The sequence below is a fragment of the Mustela putorius genome, unplaced genomic scaffold, assembly GCF_011764305.1.
Source record: "Mustela putorius furo isolate JIRA1106 unplaced genomic scaffold, ASM1176430v1.1 tig00003858_pilon_pilon_pilon, whole genome shotgun sequence".
Lineage (NCBI taxonomy): Eukaryota > Metazoa > Chordata > Mammalia > Carnivora > Mustelidae > Mustela > Mustela putorius.
In genome coordinates, this window is record NW_025422010.1 from 39,567,738 (window position 1) to 39,583,516 (window position 15,779).

Here is a 15,779-nt window from a genome sequence, read left to right on the forward strand (position 1 = left end):
AAACAATGGGCAAGAAATATAAAACAGATGATTTACTCTGTGTGTACGTGTTCCTTAAATATCTAGAAAAATGTACAACCTCAGCTATTGAAAAGAGAAAGGCAAATGAAAACAACCTCACCCATCAGAATGGCAAAATTAGGGGTGCTTAGGTGGCTTAGTCATTAAGTGTCTGCCTTCAGCTCAGGTCATGATCCCAGGGTCCTGGGACTGAGCCCCGCATGGAGCTCCCTGCTCACCGGGGAGCCTGCCTCTCCCTCTCCCACTTCCCCTTCTTGTATCCCCTCTCTTGGTCAAATGAATAAATAAAATCTTAAGAAAAAAAAAAAGAATGGCAATATTAACAAGCAGGAAACACATTTAGGTGACAAGCCTGTGAAAACAGCCACTGGTAAGAACAAAAATCGGTTTAAACTCTAAAAGAGGGAATTCAGCAATATCTAACCAAACTATGTGTGTGTTGACCTTTTAATCCAGTTATCCCACTTCTAGGAATTCACCCTCAAGTTACACCTCCAACAAAAACAAAGCACATATGCACAGGTTATTCACTGACGTGCTGTCTGAAATGACAAAATTCTATAAACAGCCTAAATGTTCACCCACAGGAGAGTGGCTGATAAACCGTGGTACATTCACACAATCGAGTTCTTTGTACCTATAATAAAGAATGAGAACCACGGCACCTGGGTGGCTCAGTAGGTTAAGTGTCTACCTTCAGCTCAGGTCATGATCCCGGGGTCCTGGAATTGAGTCCCACATGGACCCCACATCAAGCCCTGCCTCGGGCTCCCTGCTCAGTGGGGAGTCTGCTTCTCCTTCTCCCTCTGCCCTCTCCCTCCGCTCGTGCTCTCTTTCTCTCACTCATTCTCTCTCTCAAATAAATAAAATCTCTAAAAAAAAGAGAGAGAGAGAAATATCACTAGGAACTGATACAGGTTGGCTCCCAGTGTATATTTTTTATAGCAACGAAAGCAAAGGACAAGAGTGGAGCTGGCTTATTAAGATAGCATTTCTGTTAACCCTCACACAAGGGACTCACGGTTTCTGATGGTTTCAAGGGAACCACCGTTCTGATTTTCTGGAATAAACCTGTCATGAACATGCCCCAAACAGGGGTGCCTAAGTGACTCAGTTGTTTAAAAGTCTACCTTTGGCTCAGGTCATGATCCCAGGGTAGTGGGATCGAGTCCCACATCCAGCTCTCGGCTCAGCGGGGCGTCTATTTCTCTCTCTGCCTGCCACTCTCCCTGCTTGTGGTTGCTCACTCTCTCTCTCTCTCTCTGTCAAATAAATAAATAAAATCCAAAAAATAAAAATTAAAAATAAAACAATAACACACATTTCCAGATTCTGTGGTCATTCTGCCTTTTGCATTAAGAAAAGGAAACTAGAAAATATATTTTATCTGGTCATTTGTACAAAAAGAAACACAGAAAACATAAACCAGAAATTAATGAAATTTGTCACTTACAAGGGGTAAGAGGGACCAGAGTGGACAAGAGAGGAGTGGATTGGGGTAGAAGGAGTGGGGACGGTGATGCTTCTCTGGGCACCCCTTTTTCATTTGTTTTTAACTTTCAAAAGTTGTTAACATAACATAAGAATAAGGGAGAAACCTCTACAGGGGAACACAAAGAGAAAGAAACAAACCTAACCTTGTTTGAATGAATAAAATCACCACACTGAAGGAGAGGGAGGTACAACCAACCCAAATAACTTTTGTACACCCTATTCTGACAATGCACTCTCAGCCCAAGGCCAAAAGAAGGAGACACATTAAACTCTAGCTTGCTTTCCGCTGTGGTATTGGTTAGCAATTCTGAAACTACTTTCTAGTGTCTTCGGTCCTAAGCAAATGAGTAAATACACTATGAATAATGGGAGCCTATATCCCTTAGGTAAGGGAACAGGAACACAGTAGACAGAATTGGTTCACCCCAGTGAGGACCAGTTCTGCATACCTCTTCCCAGCTCCTGGCTCAGGAAAGTCACATTGGTGGTTTGAAACTGGTCTTGGAGGGAGTTCTTACACCACAGAAATTGGCAAATGCTGCAAAGCAACATTTTTATCCACTGGATAAAATACAGCAAGTGGGGGAATGGAATTGGAGGTATCAGTATGCATACGTATGTTTCCTCACTCTGTTGAGAGAGCCTAGAAACAAGCAATTCCACAGGTAGCAATGAGCACACCCAGAACACAGATACTGGTTTCTCAGTCCTATTCTCTACTAAAAGGAGCCAAGGCTCTTTGGAGAAATGGAAGATTCCAGGACTGGGGCAGAGAAATTAGCCAATAAACCTATAACATCCATGTCCCAGAAAGCAAGGAGTGTTCAAAGAATGATGGGAATATATCCAAAGGACACAAGATCTAGGACACACAATCTGGTTTAGAGAGGCTCCTTGCTATCCAAATCTAGAAAAATTGCAGCATCAAGGTAAATCATGATTATAGCATATTTATAATCCATTGAATAAAATAAGAATCCATGTGTGCATACTAATGTGGTGGGAGCTCTCTCATTGTATAGATGGAATCCGAAAATCACCATACAAAGACTTGGACATGAATGTTCATAGCAGCTTTAGTTCTAGTCTTTATTTTTTTTAAAGATTTTATTTATTTATTTGACAGAGAGAGGCACAGCGAGAGAGGGAACACAAGTAGGGGGAGTGGGAGAGGGAAAGCAGGCTTCCCACTGAGCAGGGAGTCCAATGCCGGGCTTGATCCCAGGATGCTGGGATCACGACCTGAGCCAAAGGAAGATGCTTAACGACTGAGCCAGCCAGGTGCCCTAGTTTTAGTCTTTAGCTGACAACTGTAAACAACTCAAATATCCATCAACAGATCAAAGGATAAACACACTGTGACATGTCCATAAAGCGCAATATAACAAAGCTGAACATATAAAAAAACTTCACATTTTACTACAGATTAATTTCTATTATGTGCCGTGAGACCAAGACTTTGTGAAAGACAGTTCTCCCTCTAAATTTGACATCGAAGGCATAAGATTTAGGAGATATTAATGTTCAGAAAGTTGACTGAGGTTCAATTATTACCTATCTAACCTTCAACGTGATCCAAATCTCTCTCTCCCTCCTACCTTCTCCCTATCCCCTCCCCCCTCCCCACATACACCCTCCGAGACAGGAGAAATTTGATTTACAAATCCATTGGGAGAGAAAAATCTTAAGAACTGAAGGTGGGTGTTTTAATCCACAAGGAACACTAGATCATCCCCAAGGCCCTGCTAATGTTATTGCTCACACTTTTCCAGTTCCTAAAAACAAGCTGAAGTTCTATAGTTTAACCTTGAGGGGGCATGACTGCCTATAACACAGGATAAAATCCGTGGAGCATCAGTCTATTTTAGCATGTGTGCTGCCGAAGCCAGTACAAATCAGTGTCTTGAAATTCAGACTCAAAAGTCCTCCTCCTGGTGCATGGTGTGCCCGAGACACAGCATGGGCCTAGAGAGAACGAGCACCAGGAAGTGGTTCTGACTAAAACTGGAAGTCAGTCCCCAGACTGAGGAGCAAGGGAACAAGAGAGTGGTTCTCCAAACCCTGCTGTCCAGCCAGGAAAGCCAGCCAGATCAAACACCCCAAGGACTACCACAACTGTCAAAGCAAATAACAAAACTGGGCCAGGAATCCAAAGTAGGTCAAGCCCAGGGAAATGTCCAAAGTCACTGCCCTGGCTGACTTGTAGTTCCTCTTGCTCTACATGCGTGGGAAGTTTGAGCCCAATCCATAAAAATTCCCACCAGCCTCCGACCCCCTTCATGTCACATCCGCACTGAAATACCATGTTGAAGGCCTTTAATTTCTATCAATTATCCCTCTGGTGCACCCACTAGGCAAACCAGATTCTCAAAGGAGAAGAAATCTCCAAGCCTTGGGACAATATGTAACTGTGAAAACTCATGAACGCCCCACCCCTGCAGAAGTAATGTCTGGGAGGCACTTCCACAGCTGCTAACTGGGAAACCCCAAATGAACGCCTTATCCCATATTCCAATAACCCCATATTCGATCAACTGGATTTTTTTCATGACAATTGAGCAGAAGCCGAAAATTTTCAAATTAATACAACATATGTAATGACAATAACTTTTCTAAGGTAGAACCTGACCTCCGCACATTCATTCCTCCTCCATAACTTCCATCCTCTCTGTCTCGATTTCTGAAACCCCAGTGCCTAAATCGGAAGAATCCTCACAAAATTTCCCTTATGTTCTCTGGATTTGGATTCACCAAGGCAAAAGCGGGTTTATAATTTCTAACACATTTCAACCCAAAAATGAATCAGGGTTAATTATCAATTGATCAGAAAGTGAAACTGGGGGTTCCTGGGTGGCTCAGTCAGTTAAGCATTTGATTCTTGATTTTGGCTCAGGTCATGATCTCAGGGTCCTGGAAGCAAATTACACATTGAACTCTGTGCTAGGCAGGGAATCTGCTGAAGGACACTCTCACCTTCTCCCTTTGCCCCTCCCCCAACTTGCTCATTCTCTCTCTCTAAAAAAAAACAAATAAAATTTTTTAAGTGGAATTGAGCAGAATATCCCCATGTCCTAAACATTCAAGGTAATCAAAGAGTCTATTGACTTTTCCACAGTATTCTAGCCTTGGAGCACTACTGAATTAGAGAACACCTTAGAGCTCAACCATATATCTCTTTTCCATCCTTTTACAAATGAAGGCACGCAGGCCGAGGTTGCAACTTAACTGGCCATTATATTCTTTTTTTTCTTTTTTTTTAGAAGTTTCCTTTTTTTTTAAGATTTTTTTTTAATTTATTTATTTGACAGACAGAGATCACAAGTAGGCAGAGAGGCAGGCAGAGAGAGAGGAAGAGAAGCAGGCTCCCTGCTGAGCAGAGAGCCGGACTCTGACTCCGGGCTTGATCCCAGGACCCTGGGATCATGACCCAAGCCGAAGGCAGAGGCTTTAACCCACTGAGCCACCCAGGCGCCCCTGGTCATTATATTCTTAACATGAATAGAAATACATACTGCAAAAAGTGTTACTCAACCAACAATAGTCAAATATATGCAACACTCACCAAATGTGCTCCTCAAGATGACTAACGTTGGTTCTAAGGAATAAGACCAAGTAATATATATATATTTTTCTTTTTTCAGAAATTACTCATCCTTTGGGTTTCAGTGATTCAGCCTTCCCTGACCCCTGAAATATCTGACTCTTGGTCCCACTTGCTTCTAGCGACACCGTAAAACTGATGACAATTTGTGTTGTCTTTGAAGAGCTTTTTTTCAAAGTTTTTAGTGAGATTTAGCTAAGTTTTAATGTTAATTTATTTTTGGCTTCACCGCTGCCATGTCGCTAAGGCCAGCCCAAGTTCACTGTATTTTGGATTTTCCGTACTTTGGGCCCATGACTTTTGGGAATGAGAATGTCTTCCGTATTCAAATTTCAGGTTTATTCTTGTCTTAAATGTCAGAATTCTAGAAGAGATAGGAAATTTCTTCCAGTACATGTCCTCCTAAGTCCATTGATTTTTCTCCTCTAACATACCGATTTCTTGGCCAGCCCGATCCAAGGAGCATTTTTGCATGAATTTGGAGCACAGAGGACATTCGGGTATCTTAGATGTGAAATGTGTTAAAATGAGTTTGACTGAACTAGACCAATAAATGTGATTCACCAATGCTACATTTCAACTCAAGTGTGTTGGAAACATGTGTCTATACAAATCTACACATGAATATTTAGAGCAGCTTTATTCTTAACTGCCCCAAATTGGAAGCAACCAAGATGTCCTTCAGCAGGTGAATGGGTGAACAAATTGTGGTATATCCATACTAGGCAATCTTATTCAGTAACAGGATGAAATGAGATATGGGAGCATCTTAACTATATATTGCTAAATGAAAGAAGTCAATCTGAAAAGGCTATGATTCCAACTACATGACATTCTGGGAAAAACAAAACAGAAGACAATAAAGAGGTCAGTGGTTCAGAAGGAGGGAAGGAAGAATGAATAGGGGGGTTTTCAGCCCAGTGAAACTATTCTATATGATACTATAGTGGTGGACCTATGACATTATGCATTAGTCCAAACCCATAGAACACAGTGAACCTTAATATACGTTATGGGCTTTAGCTGATAATAATGTATCCCTAGTCATGCAGCAAGAGTATGTACCACACTAATGAAAGATGTTAATAATGGGGCAAGCTGGGGCTTGGGGGAATAATATGGGAATCCTGTACTTTCATTCAGTTTTTCTGTAAACCTAAAACTGTCCTACATAATAAAACCTATTAATTTTTAAAATTCTTGAAACTATCCTCAGTAACACAGCATGCTTTAGCTTTCTAGGTAATTACTAGAAACAAGATTTTAGTGACTTGATCATCGCAGCAAACTGGTGTTTGTCAAACTGATTCTCAGCAATCTGGCCTGCTTCCTGCTGAAGCCACACTGATCTTTCTGTTCCTCAAAGACGCCGGGCCCTTTCCAGGCTTGCCGCTTTCTCTCTCCCGCCCCCAGCCCTCTGGAAGGCTGGCTGGACCTTCTCCTTCACATCTCAGCTCAAATGTCTTCCTGTCAGAGAAGCCGCCAGTGATCACTCTACCCACCCCCCAAGCACATGGAGTGACTATCCAATCATCCTATGTTGTAGGCAGAATGAAGGTGGTTTTTTAAAATATTACTTTAAAGGGGGAACCTGGCTGGCTCAGTCAGTGAAGCATGCAACTCTTGATCTTGGAGTGATGGGCTTAAGCCCCATGTTGGGTGTGGAAATCATCTATTTTATTTATTTATTTATTTTAAGATTTTATTTATTTATTTGTCAGAGAGAGTGAGCACAGGCAGACAGAGTGGCAGGCAGAGGCAGACGCAGGCTCCCTACTGAGCAGGAAGCCCAATGTGGGACCTGATCCCAGGATGCTAGGATCATGACCTGAGCTGAAGGCAGCTGCTTAACCAACGGAGCCACCCAGGCGTCCTGGAAATTATTTAAAAATAAAATCTTAAGGGGCACCTGTGTTCAGTTGGTTAAGTGTCCATGTCTTGATTTAGGCTCAGGTCATGAGATCAGGGTCATGAGACCAGGCCCCACATCAGGCTCCAAGCTGGGCATGGAGCCTTCTTGGGATTCTCTCTCTCCCTCTGTCCCTCCTCTCCTCTAAAAAATTATATATATATATATATATATATATAGAGAGAGAGAGAGAGAGAGAGAGAGGAGAGAGAGAGATCTTATTTAGTTGAGAGTCAGAGAGAGAGAGTGCAAGGATGCAGTAGGGGTGCAGCGGTAGGGGCAGAGGGAGACAGAGAAGCAGGGAATCCTAAGGAGACTTCTCCCTGAGTGCAGAACCCCATGCAGGGCTCAATCTTACAACCCACGATATCATGATTGAAATCACAAGTTGGATGCTTAACTGACTAGGCCACCAAGGCACCCCAGTAAATAAAGTCTTAGAATATATATGTATGGGGCGCCTGGGTGGCTCAGTGGGTTAAGCCGCTGCCTTCGGCTCAGGTCATGATCTCAGGGTCCTGGGATCAAGTCCCGCATCGGGCTCTCTGCTTGGCGGGGAGCCTGCTTCCTCCTCTCTCTCTCTGCCTGCCTCTCTGCATACTTGTGATCTCTCTCTGTCAAATAAATAAATAAATAATCTTAAAAATATATATATATATGTATGTATGTGTATGTACACACACACACTACTTTGAAGTATTATTTATCTTGATTACTGAAGTTTTTCTGAACCTTTGGGGTGCATTCTTTCAAATTTCATTCCCAAGGCAAGCATCTTACTCAAGTGCTGGCCCTGCCTTCCTCCCTCCCTCCATGAAGGACCTCCACTGGTCACATTAAGGTCCAAATGACTTAACCACTACCTATCATGGGAAGGGGCACTTAAAACTTCTTGATTTACAGAATAACTGGCTATTCTACAATGAACATATTAGCAAAAAAGAAAAACAAACCACAGATAACCTTGAAGAAGAGATCACCTCCATTTATATGCTTTTATTGTTGAGTTGGGGGAGAGGGAGAGATTTATGTTCGCTGTTCCCGATCGTAATCATTAACAACCTTCTTCAATAGGAATGTGGACAAGCTATATGAGTACAAATGTATGGGATCAGGTTCAACTGGAAAATCCTCTAGAAAGTAACTCAACAATTTACCCCTGGAAGTTGGGATCTGAAGTGCTGAAGGAGGGACTTCAATAGTCTCATGTTTTTTTTTAACTACACAGTTGACCTTGAACAACAAGGGGGTCAGGAGTGATGACACCCCCCAATCTCCTAACTGCCCCATCCCCAACCCCACACAGTTGAAAATCCAAGCATAACTTTTGATTCCCCCCAATTTTAACATCTAATAGCCTACTGTTGACCTGAAGTCTCACCAACAATATAAACAGTCAATTAACATATTTTGTATATGTATTACCGGGACTATATTCTTACCATAAAGTAAGCTGGAGAAAAGAAAATGTTATTAAGACAGTCATAATGAAGAAAAAGAAAATTGTAAGGAAGAGAAAATACATTCACAGTACTGCACTATGAAAAATCTGTGTATAAATGGACAAGCAGAGTGGAAACACTTGTTGTTCAAGGGTCAACTGATACGGACCTGTAATGGTTTTCCTGTCTTGCAATGAACATGTGTTACATTCCTAATTGTTTAAAGTACCAATAAAAATGCAAAATAAATGGCCCATCATACCCATAAGTGGTTCTCTCTGCTTACAGGCCAGGTGGTAAGGAGAGGTCACTGTGAAGAGGCTGGTCCTTTCGCCGGTATATATGGGAGTAGGTACTCTAATTCCCACCCAGCTGGAGGGGCCCCTCATGCCCTAAGGGAAAAGCCTCAGCTTTGGCACAACAGGTGGCCAGGTTCCTTTCCCACAAGCTGGTCATGTATCTCTGAGTTCTGAATTTCTTTTTTTTTTTTTAAATAGACTCCACACCCCGCATGGAGCCCAACATGGGGCTTGAACTCCCGACCCTGAGATCAAGACCTGAACCAAAATCAAGAGTCAGATGCTTAACTGACTGACCCGCCCAGGTGTCCCTGGCACTTTGATGCTATGATCTGAATGGCTGTACTTGTTTTTTTTTTAAGATTTTATTTATTTATTTGACAGAGATCACAAGTAGGCAGAGAGAGAGGAGGAAGCAGGCTCCCTGCTGAGCAGAGAGCCCGATGCGGGGCTCAATCCCAGGACCCTGGCATCACTACCTGAGCCACTCAGGCGCCCTGTGCTTGTTTTTCTTTTAATATTTTTTTAAACCCTTTCAGTTATTTTAAAAGTTACACTTATTTTATTGTAGAAAAATGGGAAAGTACAGATAAGAAAAAAGAAAATAATTATGCTTCTCATACCATATGAAATCCCAGAAAAAAAGAACAGCTGACATTTTGCTGCACACCTCCCAGGTATTTTCTTTATAGACATGTGACGAAGTCTTCATATTGTTTTTTTAAAAGCAAACGAGGAGGGCGTCTGGGTGGTTCCGTTGGTTGAGCGACTGTCTTTTTTTTTTTTTTTTTTAAAGATTTTATTTATTTATTTGACAGAGAGAGATCACAAGTAGGCAGAGAGGCAGGCAGAGAGAGAGCAAGGGAAGCAGGCTCCCCGCTGAGCAGAGAGCCCAATGCGGGACTTGATCCTAGGACCCTGGAATCATGGCCTGAGCTGAAGGCAGAGGCTTTAACCCACTGAGCCACCCAGTTGCCCCAGAGCAACTGTCTTTGACTCAGGTCATGATCCTGGAGTCCCTTATCGGGATGGAGTTCCGCGTCAGGCAGGAAGCCGGCTTCTCTCTCCGCCTCTGCCTGCCCCTCTCCCTGCTTGTGCTCGCTCTCTCTCTTTCTCACTCTCAAATAAATAAATAAAATCTTAAAAATGAAATAAAATACAAATGAGAAGGGGGAGCCTAGGTGACAGATCTCTGCTTGGCGGGAGCCTGCTTCCTGCCCCCATCTGCCTGCCTCTCTGCCTCCTTGAGATCTGTCTCTGTGTCAAATAAAGTCTTTAAAAAAAAAAATGAGGAGGTCTTATTTTACAAATTGGTAGTAACTTTTTTTTAACTTAATATATTATATTAATATAATATATATTATATTATATTATTTTTATATATAATATATAATATAATATAATATATATAATATATTATAAATACTTTTGCTGCTGCTTGTTTTAAATGCCAATTTTTAGGGATTAGGGACTTACTCACTTATTCTAACAATTCCTTTTATTTTTTAAATTTACTTCCACTTGTCATTTTCAGTCATTATCTCAATTTTAAAAATTAACTGAACTGCACAAAAACAACTACAGTACTGGCATACAAGTGTATTACTGACAGCTGCAACTCTTTAACACAGCTCTACTCTATTTTATCATCTGAAACACAGCATGGTCCCAGTTCTAGGCTGGCCAGATAGTACTGACCTCCCTGCAAAACAGGAAGCTCAAGCCCAGAGTGGTTAGCTGGGTGGCTTTGGGCAAGTCCCCCACTTCGACCAAGGCAAAGTGGGGTGTGGGTCACAAGTGATACACGGCCATGGGTGGGAGGACTGCGGCTGCCCTTAACTGGCGGCCTCTGCATCCCCACTTCCTGTTCTCACCCAAGCCAACCACCATTCCATCTGAATAGCTGCAGTCTTATACTCTCAGCCTCTCTTGGACCCCCTGATCTTCCCAGGCTTCCAGGTTACCCATGTGAAACCCTGTCCACAGGACTCATTTCTTTGCCCTGGAGAGCAGACAGGTTCTAGCGTGCTGAACCCTGGGGCCCTGGGGCCGTGCAGGCTCCTTGCAGAAGGAGCCACGTGGCTCAATGGCAGGTGCCTTGACTGGCATCATGTTCGCTCCTTTTGACCCCTGGGAGGAACACCACAGTCTCTCATATACAGACTCTCCACCTACGTTGTCCAGGAAAAGAGCTCATACCGGCAAGGGTCAGCCAGGGAGTAACCTGCTGGCCAAGACAGTGACCCTGAGCAATGGCTGGTCAGAATCAAAGCCAACAACTCTTCTGGCAGGAATGCCATGGGAATCCTGATGAATCAGGTCAGGAGATGCGAACACAGGACAGGTGGAGAAAGAAGGCTGGCGCTGGGGACAACCCACAGGACTGGTCAACTCTCCCGATCTCCGGATCCGGCCGTTAGCAGGAGCCAACAAAGGCCTAAGGAAATACTTTTTCTTCCAGAGAGCTAAGGTCTTTTCAGACCCCTTGTTCAGGACCTGACTGTCTCGGAAGGGAGAAAGCTTAGTGTCTGTATTTGATAAATAGGAATATATCCTCAGAGCAGATTCCAAGAGGCAGGGCAACCAAGGCTTGGAGCAGTAAAGAACTATAGTTCTAGAGTTTTCTGACATCTGTGGCCCTTTATAACATGTCACTTCAGTTCACACTGGAGTAGAATCAAATCAGCACTGCAGGACGAGAGCAGAGAAGAAAAACCTCATTTGACTGTGGTGAGGAAAAGACCCCAGTGTTTCAGCTTGTATCCCTCACCCAACACAACTAAGCCTGAAACTAGGCTCTGGCCCCTCCAAGGGAACCAGACTATTAACTCTTCTCACTCAAGACAGGACCTGCAGGTAGACGTGGAGTCTGAGTCCCGTTCCCTAAGCAGCTTATTCAAGTATTCCTTCCAGCCTCCTGCCAAGCCTCACCCTCCCTGAGGCATTCTGGAAACAGATTTCCCCATCTTATCACATGCCCAATGCTATCTTAGCACTTTTCAGGGGCTGGTGCCCCACGGCACCCACTACTCAGCTGGGAAGGCCCCATAATCCTCTCCTGCTAACCTACACCCATTAGCCTGAGCAAAGCCTGAGTAGGCCAGCCTATTTCCAATCAGGTCATAGATGCATGTTTGCCCCTCAATGAGAGCACAGGCCCACTGAGGGCAGGGCTCATTCTTCTCCTAACTTTCAAAGTTACCAGAAGAAGTGTATAAACTTGGTGTGAAATAGATGTAATCACAAAAGATTAGCTCAACACACTAGACTGTATACGGCGTCTGCAAGATGCACACATTTTAAGTATAATTAGTCATTTCACAGATGAGGACACTAAATGGAGTGATTTGAACAAGGACACATCCCTCAGCTTCAAGGGAGCAGAGCTGGGAGTGCAACCCAGGAACGCCCAGCACAGAAGCTCGAGGGCCTGAGGACTGCCCATCCCTACCAAACGCTGTATTTACTGGATGCTAGAACATGCGAATTACATACACAACACATGTATGTGTACGTCCATATGTAGATACAAGAACGTGCATCCAAATATTCGTAGTAAATGGCAAAGAATATCCTTACCCTTTCTTCAGACTCACGTGGATTCATAAGTAGCACATGGAAAGAAACAAAACCATGTGTAAAAGAGGAAACAAAACAAGAAAATAAATGTTCGCTCTCCTTGGTGATAAAAACACAAATGTAAGTTTAATGAGGCACCTGTTTATGCTTATTTAATGGGCCGCAAAGAAACCATACCTGCCATGTCGGATGTATGAAACCGGTCCCTTCGGATAGTGCCGGGAACACTGAGACTACATATGCCTTCTAGGAAATCCATATATATATATATATATATATGCCAAAAGTTTTTAAATGAATGCTTTTGTCAGTCATTCAACACACAGGCCTGTGAACCTGAGCTAGGGAACCTGGGGAGCCCCGTTTTTAGAAAGGTTCCCTCTTCGCTGTTTCTCTACTAGGTCCCGTTCACTCACACTCTGTATTTCACCTTGCATCTGAATCAAGGAGCTCTGTCCCCACTGCAAGATCGAGGCAGGAGAGTGAATCATTCTCGGAGCCTCCAAAGCCCGATAACATCTAAAAAGAACCGAATCCCCAACATGTTGCTGGAAACTAGACCCAAACGAACCTGGGTCAGTGCTGTTATCAAGACCCCACCTTCAGTGATCTGTGAAATAACACCTCTTACTCACCTGACATCGCCTTGAAGCAGACCCTTCCCTGGACTCCTGAAGGAACACACACCCTGGACCCCTTCCCAGTGTAAACCCCTGACCCCAAGCAACAGAGGGACTCGCTCTCCTTCCCAGACATTCCACCTACCATATGCCATCACTTACGCTATTCAATAAACTCTGCTTCCACTTCCTCCTGGCTCGTGTTCGATGCCTTTTTATTTCGTTTTTCTAAAGTTTTTTTTACTTTATTTATTTATTTTGTGATCTCTACACCCAACATGGGGCTCAAAGCCTCAACCCTGGGATCAAGAGTTGCCTGCCCTTCTGACGGAGCCAGCCAGGTGCCCCTTGTGTTTCATTTCTATCCTGCTCAAAGTGCAGTGACCCTCTCTGGATTGTCGGATCGGGCCTGCCTACATCAAAGCCATTATGTACCTGGCACAGAACCAGGTACCGCTGGATCAAACGGGCAAGAGTGTGGGTCCTGACACATCAGTGACCATGCCAGCTCTGGAATGACCAGCCGGGGACTCCATATACGTGAGGTAGTAATAAACACTACCCCTGTCGAGGCCACTGTTGTTTTGGGTTTTCTGTTACTTATGACCAAGTCCAGTCTTATTTAGACTGAAGGTAAATGAGCTTTCAGCAGCTAGTGTCTGGCTTTTTATTTTAAGATTTTATTTTATTTATTTGTCAGAGAGCTAGAGAGAGAGAGAGCACAAGCAGGAGGAGTGGCAGGCAGAGGGAAAAGCAGGCTCCCCACTGAGTAGTGAGCCTGATGCAGGACTCGATCCCAGAACCTTGGAATCATGACCTGAGCCAAAGGCAGACACTTAACCATCTGAGCCACCCAGGCATCCCTGGTGTGGGGCTTCGTAATGGAGCAGGAAGCAAGATCATCAAAACAGAGTAAACATACGGGAAGGAAGTGGAGGTCTAAGCAGTGTGGAAAAGGCATGATGTCATCACCATGGAAAGAGAGAGAGTGATCTCATCAAAGATACATAGTAAAACAGCTGGGCAGTGACAAGTTCCTTCTTGAGTCTCCAGAAACAGGTACTCAAAGAAGCCAATTTTTAAATGCCCTAAATGAATGAAGATGAACAGCACGACACTATTTATCACAGAAAACTTCAGAAATTATATAAATGTCAAACAGCAAGAGGCTTACATCACTTATAGTATTTTTTAAATGATTATTAGGAAAAGTAGATATCAATAGATAACCTATACTTTATTATCATATTTATATTTTATTTATTATATAGAAACAGTAGAATACAAAATAGTACATACACTAGGGTTACAATCACATGTGGAGGGAAAAAATTGCAAGAAGTACCAAATTACTAACAATATATTTTTAATTTCCTTGACTTTGTTACGTTAGTATTAAAAACTATTATTTTTAAATAGCATGTAAGAATCATCTCATTGAGTAGTGAATAGTCTCAAAAAAGTAAGATGTCTCATGTCTCTCTGTGACCCACAGAAGCCATGAAGTATTGCTATGGAAGACTGAAGATTGTTATTGAGTTGCGCAGCCTGAGATGGCATGATGACTCGGGAAGAATGCTCCTCTCTCTAACCAGTGATGGATTTTCTCTCCTGGTCACAGGGGCTCTGATCAGGTGGTCAGCATCCCAAGTGTGGACCCTGCTCTGTATGTGGGTCTTGTGCCTCTCCCTGGACATGTGGCTCCCAGCAGGGCCAAAGACCATCCTTGATGAGATCACTCTCCCAAGCACAAAATGACCAGCCAGTCACAGTAGAGCAGGCTCTGCAGAAGCCCAGAAGGACGCTTCCCCCTAACGGGAAAGTGAAGACAAGAGCACTTCACTGGCTTGGGTGAGTAGCCTCCGTTCTCTGCCACGTATGTCTCTCACTGCTCACTTCCTTTGTTCATTTGCTCACTCTGATATTTGATGAGTGTCTGTTACATGCCAGGCACCATCTTAGGTGTGAACAAGTCAGACGCACCTCATGGGGCTTACAGTCATGGGAATTAGACACTAAAGAGGTAAGTACAGTATTGTAGATTGTCTTACGGGAGCAGGGCACCATAGGAACAGTCACGTAGTGTCGAGTGAATTGGCTCGTTAGAAACCGTAATCATCATTTGGTAACTGACCTACGAGTGCCACACTAGAGTAGATAAGCAGGGGGAGGCAGGTGATCAGAGCAGAGAGGCAGGCTGGGCTGGGTCTGGCAGAGCTGTGTAAGCCATGGTCAGACTTTTAGGCTCCAAGGGCCACGAGAGGCCACTGGAGAAATTCAAGCAGGGGAAGGATGCAAACTCATATATGTTATTGAGAGCTAAGTGACTAGGTTCTGGAAAACAGTGGCTCCAGCTCAAGAGGGCACTGAAGGGAAGCCCAAGGTGGACAGCTATGCAGCAGGCCTGACTGAAACAAAAGACAGAGGTCTCCAAAAAGGCGGTCTCCAGAGGAGGATGGGCAGGAAGAGGATTTTTTAAAAATACCTGGAATGCTGGAGCATTTTTTTAAAGAGTCTCTGATAAAGGTGAATAATTTGCAGAAATAGAAAAAACTGAGCCTAAAATTCATGTGGAATCTCAAAGGACCCTGAGTAGCTAACACCATCTTGAAAAACAAGAACAAAACTAGAGGACTCACACTTCTTGAATTCAAAACTTACTACAGACCCACAGTAATCAAAACAGTGCGGTACTGGCATAAAGACGGACCATGGGATAGAAAAGAAAACCCAGAAATAAACTGTTGCATACACAAATGACTTTTGACAAGGGTGCCAGGACCATTCAATAGGAAAAGGACAGTCTTTTCAAAA

The 15,779-nt window shown here is 43.5% G+C and overlaps 1 protein-coding gene across 1 annotated transcript in view; it reads right to left on the bottom strand.

Moving 5' to 3' along the window:
- Positions 1-15,779, bottom strand: part of PSTPIP2 (proline-serine-threonine phosphatase interacting protein 2) — a 70,630-nt gene that overhangs the window by 44,302 nt on the left and 10,549 nt on the right. The window lies entirely within an intron of this gene.